Source organism: Nicotiana tabacum, chromosome 17 (genome assembly GCF_000715075.1).
Source record: "Nicotiana tabacum cultivar K326 chromosome 17, ASM71507v2, whole genome shotgun sequence".
Taxonomy (NCBI): Eukaryota; Viridiplantae; Streptophyta; class Magnoliopsida; order Solanales; family Solanaceae; genus Nicotiana; species Nicotiana tabacum.
This window is the reverse complement of record NC_134096.1, coordinates 100202234-100209272: the sequence shown is the minus strand read 5'-3', so window position 1 is coordinate 100209272 and position 7039 is coordinate 100202234.

Below are 7039 nucleotides of genomic sequence, written 5' to 3'. Positions count from 1 at the left end.
ACATGATAATATGGTTCAAATGGCACGGCATCACCCTTCGTGCATTACACTCTTCCTTACCAAGCACATGTATATCATTAACAAGCAAGGTAGGAAGTATAAATAATATCAAGGAGAGTGTTTAAACCACAACACAATACAACAATTCATATCACAATTTGCCACTGACCAAAACCAAATTCTAAATATGTAGCAGAATCAATAAAGTCTTCAACAAATAGCCCAAGGCTCCACAAAACGTATATAAAATCTCAAAACAATCAACAGAGGTGAAAAATACTCAGTATAGGGCAACACCTTCATCAATCCAAATTCTTGATAATTATATTAACTCCTCAATTTAAACTTATTTAATAAATATTTGTAGATAAGGATTCCATCATGAATTTAATTCCAATAAAAATATCACATCAACAAATACACGTAATTCACATAAAATCCAAATGACAATAACACCAAGTTATTATATAAAATACAAAGTTGACAAATAAGGAATGAGGCGTGATAATTCAAGGATTTACTAATACCAACAATTATCTAATTTAATACATAAGAATGCCTAAAACTTTAAACCAATAAAATTTGCACATATAAGCCTTAGTACGTACTCGTCACCTCGCGTACACGGCTTTCAAATCACACAATCTCCACATAAAACTCAATACCTAAGGGGTAATTCCCCCACTAGAGGTTAGGCAAGATACTTACCTTATTGAAGTTATGTCGATATTCCAAAATCTCCTTCTTGCTTGAATTGACCTCCGGACAGCTCAAATCTATCCAAATTAATTGTACCACTTCATTAAAATTCATCGAAAATAATTCTGGATAATAAAATACCAACTTAAAATTTTATTCTAAAAAGTCAGCGCGGGACCCGCCCCTCAGAATCTGACAAAATTTTTACGAAATCCGAACACCCATTCCGATACGAGTTCAACCATACCAAAATTATCAAATTTCGATGACGGATCACCCTTCAAATCTTAAATTAAAGTCTAGAGGATTTCTACCATTTTCAACCAAATCCACTAATTTAATGATAAAAACAACACTAGATTCATATAATTTAACCAAAATCAAGTTAGAAATTCTTACCCCAATGTTTTCCTTGAAAAACTCTCGAAAGATCGCCTCACCCGAGCTTTCTTGGTCCAAAAATAGAAGAATGAGATGAATTTGGACTTTATTCTGCTGCCCAGGGATTTGTTCTTCGCATTACCGACCCTTCTCTCGCGTTCGTGATGAACAAATTCTCCAACAACTATTTTCAAACTCTTCTCAGACAGCCTCTAGTATAATGGTCATAACTTTTTGTACAAAATTCCAAATGATGAATGGTTTAACTTTATGGAAATTAGACTCGAAGGCTATAACTTTCATTTGTTGCTCATTTTCTTATTCCTTATATATTGCAAGATATACGCTTCCAAAGTCTGCCCTATGCAACAGAGATTTCCAAACTCTTCCCAGACAGCTTATAGTGTATCTACCATAACTTTTGATACACAACTCCAAATGACAAATTATTTACTTTTCTGAAAACTAGACACAAAGGACTACAACTTTTATTTTTGGATCATCTCCAAATTCTTTATAGATTGCGAGATATAAGCCTCCAAAGTTAGACTATTGCAACAGAGATTTCCTTCTTCGCGAATGCGAAGAAGAAAATCCCAGAAGTCAAATCCTTCTTCGCGAACGCGAAGAACAACACCAGATATCAGCAAATCAGCATCCAAAGTAGCCCAAAATGATCCGAAACATACCCGAAATACACTCGAGGTCCTCGGGACCTCAACCAAACATACCAAAGCGTCCCATAACATCATACGAACTTAATCGAACCTTCAAATCACTTTCAACAACACCAAAAATACTAATTACACACGGATTCAAGCCTAATAAACTTAGAAATTTCTGAATTCCACAAATGATGCCAAAACCTCCCAAACCACGTCCGAATGACCTTAAATTTTGCACACAAGTCAGAAATGGCACAACGAAACTATTTCAATTTCCAGAATCGGATTCCGACCCCGATATCAAAAAGTCAACCCCCGGGTCAAACTTCCCAAAAATTCATCTTTCGCCATTTCAAGCCTAATTCCACTACAGACCTCCAAATAATTTTTCGGACACGCTCCTAAGTCCATAATCGCCATACGGAGCTATTGACATCATCAAAATTCCATTCCGGAGCAGTTTGCTCAAAAGTCAACTCTCCGATCCACTCTTTATATTTAAACTTCTAAATAAGGATTGTTCTTTTAATTTAATTTCGAATCTTCAGTAATTCAACTCGACCACACCCGCGGGTCATAATACATATTGCGAAACTGCTCGAGACCTTAAGTCACTGAACGAGGCGTTAATTCTTAAAATGACAAGTCGGGTCGTTACATGAACTAACTTATTTTATTATCATCGTTGCATATTGATCCAATTAAATATCAAGTAAAATAACAACATCATTCATAACTTATTCTAAATTCAAAAATGTCTAGCTATAACTTTAATGTTATATTATAACTCCAAATAAATTTTCAAGAATATGCATACATTTAGTTTATTATTTTCTTAGGTGTCGTTGGTTGAAGTACCAATGTAAATTTAGTTTGATTTGCTTTTTTACATTTTCATTAATATTTACAATCCATAAACATTGAATAATTCTATGAGACATGTTTCCTTCCTTCGGTGAATTAGCTAAATAGGATCAACAATTTAATATTTACCATTTTCATAAATTTACGATTTATTTTCTTAGATTCTATTTTATAACTCAAATGTATTTTTTCAATATTATTTACGTGAATTTTAAAAGTTTGGGCACATTGGTACAAGGTACATGCGCATCGCGCGTACACTAAAACTAGTAAATTTTAAAAAAAAAAATAAAAAAAAATAAAACATGGCCTAAGACAGGTGACTTGGCACTCTATATAATTAGAGAAACCATTTATTTTTTCCACATTAAAATGTTTCTTGAGTAAATTTTCATTTAAAGGGTACGACGTTTAACAAACGTTTCTTTTTTCTTTCGTTTCTTTCATTTTCAAGAGTTAATAAGAATGGGAAACGAGATTTGATCATTGGTTCTATGTCAAATTGGGAGTTTTATAACTTTACCCTTAAAAATTAAATTAATTATCCTTGTCTACCCATGTATTTTTCTACCCACTAAACTAATTACCTTTTATACTCTTTGTAGATTTTGTGGGTAATTGTCTATTTTTTTTATCCTTTTCTTTTTTCTCCTTTTTCTTTATTTTTTCCTTTTTTCTCCTTTTCTGTTCTTTTTTAAATCATATTATTCTTTATTTTATTTTTTTGAAGTAATTTGATTCCATACTCAGTTTGGCTCCTTTCTTTTATTTTATTTTTTCTCTTGTTTCTATCTTTTTGTTCATTTTCTTTATTTCTTCTTCCTTTTCTAAATTAATTTAGCTCTTTTTTCTTTTATTTTTTTCCTACATAATCTAATTACATTCACTCTTTTTGCTCCTTTCCTTTATTCTTCTTCTTTATACAATAATAAAAGGATATATGAAGAGGTAGAGGGCGACCTAAGAAGTATTGGGGTGAGGTGATCAGGCAAGACATTGCGCAACTTCAGGTTTCCGAGGACATGGCTCTAGATAGCAAGGTGTGAAGGTCGAGCATTAGGGTTAATGGTTAGGAGGGAGTCAAGCGTTTTTCTTCCTTCGTATCGGGGTGGGGCTAGCCTGTTAGGGTGTTGTCTTTGGCTTATTAGTGGTGTAAGTTTGTGTCCACACTATTTTTTTCTATTTTTTTCATAGTACGGTGGCTCTATTACTGATTGTTGTTCTTGCTTTTCCATCTATTTTCTGTTTCCTACGATACTTATATTATCTTTCTGATTTATGTTGTTGTCACAGATTCCATTGTCTATTTTCGTCTTCTTGAGCTGAGGGTCTCTCGAAAACAGCCTCTCTATCCCTCCGGGGTAGGGTTAAGGTCTGCGTACATTCTACCCTCCCCAAATTCCACTTGTGAAATTTTACTGAGTTATTGTTGTTGTTGTTGTTGTAATAAAAGATAATTGATATAGTAAATATTTATTTATTTTTTTAATATAATTGATAGTATAATATACTATTTGTCTTCTTTTTTTCCTTCTTTAAATCAATTATTAGAATAACTTATACATTATACTTATTTTCTCTTCTCCTTTTTTCATTGCATTTTCTTCCTTTTTTAAATATATGTATTACTGTAAATATTTCTAGCACACATGATCCAAAATTATATATTATTATAATAAAATGGCATATTAGTATTTAATGTTATTACAATAGTATACCAAAATAACATATAAATATACCAAATAGGTATATTACTAATTTATGTCTTCCGACACGTACTTCTTATACAATGAATATTATTTTCATGGAACTCCATCAAAAAATTCATTTAAGAAAATATTTTCAAGGACCTAGTTGGAAAAATTAAAATTTAAAAAAACTTATTTATTATGATATACTGTTATATTGTATTGTATACTATAATAGTATAATTTTACTATAACCATGAATTTAGCTTTACACAATAGCACCTGGATGATTTAACAAATCAGTTGAAGTATGCTATTATGGTATATTGTGTACTATTACACCATATTGTTGCAGTATATTGCATATTATTATAGTATACCATTATAGTATATTGTATACCGTATCAGTATACTGTTAGGTTACTGTGCTCATGGATTATTACAGTATACCATTGCAGTATATTGTATACCGTAGCTGTATATTGTTGGGTAACTGTGTTCTTCGATTTTCAATTGAAAAATTCGATCTCAATCACCTCAAATCAGATCCAAATGCGATCAAATTTCAGTATGAACTTCCAGAAGGTACTATAAGCAATATTTAATAGCACCCACTTTGAATCAATATCAGAAACCTTTCACCAAAGAAAATTACAAACCATTGGGTGATCGAAGACACAAAACTTCAAATACAAAAATTGGAGAGAGGACATATGAAAGGAAGAGTATCTATAACTACATATCGGTTTGACCAGTTGGAAGTGCAGAAAGGCCAACAACAACAATTCTAAACAAGTTGGGGTCGGTTATATGAACCATACCCTTTTTGCTTCATTTAAGCTTACATGAGGACAATATTATACAAAATAAAAATAAAGATAATAAGTACTAGAAGTTCTCTACACAGTCCTTGTGTTGTTGTGCTAAGCTATCCTTCAACCCAGGATTCTTGTTATACAAGAATAGAAGGAGAGAGAGAGAGACAGAGAGGGGTTTTCTCCAGAAGCACACACACACACACACACACACACACACACACACACACACACACACACACACACACACACACACATATATATATATATATATATATATATATATATATATATATATATATTCAATATTGAATTGAACACGTATCTTCCTCCTTGAATGGTGTAACGACCCGACCGTTCGTTTTGAGCTCTAGTGTGTCGTACGGTGATTTGAGGCCTTGGGTAGCTTCACTTCAGGTATTATGACTTGTACGTTTGGTCGAAATTCAATTTCGGGAAGTTCGGAGTTGGTTTGGAAAGAAAATTCTAATTTCGAAAGCTTTAAGTTGGAAAAATTAACTAAGGTTTGACTTTTGAGCAAAAGATATCGGAATCGGGATTTGAGGTTACAATAGGTTCGTATGATGATTTTGGACTTGGGCGTATATTCAGGTTGAGTATCGAATCACCCGGGAGCATTTCGACACCTATTATGGAAAGTTGGCATTTTGGAAGTGTAAGAAATTCTTAAGTTTGATTTGAAATAAATTTTGGTGTTATCAATGTCCGTTCGAAGTTCTGGGCCTTAGAATAGGTTCGTATGGTGATTTGTGACTTGCACGTAAAGTTTGGCATCATTTCGGAATGTTTTGATATGGTTCGGACGTGTTCGTCGAAGTTTGAAAGTTTAAAGAAGGAATTCTATCGTTGATTCATGATTTTGATGTAGTTTGGTGTGATTTGAGACCCTAGTGGTCTATTTATATTATGAAACTTATTGGTAAGTTTGGACGGGGTCCCGGGGGCTTCGGGTGTGTTCCGGACGAGTCACAGATCAATTTGGAGCTTTGTTGTATTGCTGAAGGGCCTGAGTACTGGTGCAATTGTACCTGCGAAAAATGGGCCGCAGGTGCGACGCCGCAAAAGCGGCCTGGCAAGTGCAGAAGCGGATCTTGGTTGGGCAGTGCTGGGACCGCACATGCGGTCGTTCCGCCATAGAAGCGGGACCGCACCTGCGGAGTGGGGAAACACAGAAATGGAGTTTGGACAAAAGGCCTATGCCACAGAAGCGGGCATGGACACGCAGGTGCGCGAGCGCAGAAGTGCTTGAGGCCCGTAGAAGCGGAAGCGCAGATGCGCTACTTGGGGCTCAGATGTGAGGACTGTTGGGTTGAGCTGGAGCCGCACTTGCGATGGAGTATCCGCATATGCGGAGCCGTAGAAGCGGTTAATGGACCACATGTGCGAAGGTCGAGTTGGGCGGTGTGTTCTTTTAAAACGGGGGTTTGGCTCAATTCCACTTTATTTCGTCCATGGGAGCCGATTTTGGAGTAATTTTGGAGTGCCATCTTCATCATCTATTATGGGGTAAGTAATTTCTTCACATTATGAGTTAAATACATGGTTTGTATATGGATTTAAGTATGAGAATTTGTAGAAATTTGAAATTTTGGTGGAAAATCTAGAAATTGGTATTTTTGGATTTTGACCACGATTTTGGAAATGGAATTACGAATAAATTATATATTTGAGTTCATGGTGTTATGGATAAAGTTTATCTTCAAAAATTTTCAGAATCCGGGCACGTGGGCCCGAGGGTTGATTTTATTGACTTTTAGAGCGGAGTTGGAGATTTTTATGAATTGGTTAATTATAAGCACTGGAGTATATTTTGATTGAGTTGCACATTGTTTGACTAGTTACGGATCGTTTGGCTTTGAGTTGAGGTATTAGGGAGGCGTTGGAGCCGGTCATGGAACTTCAGAGC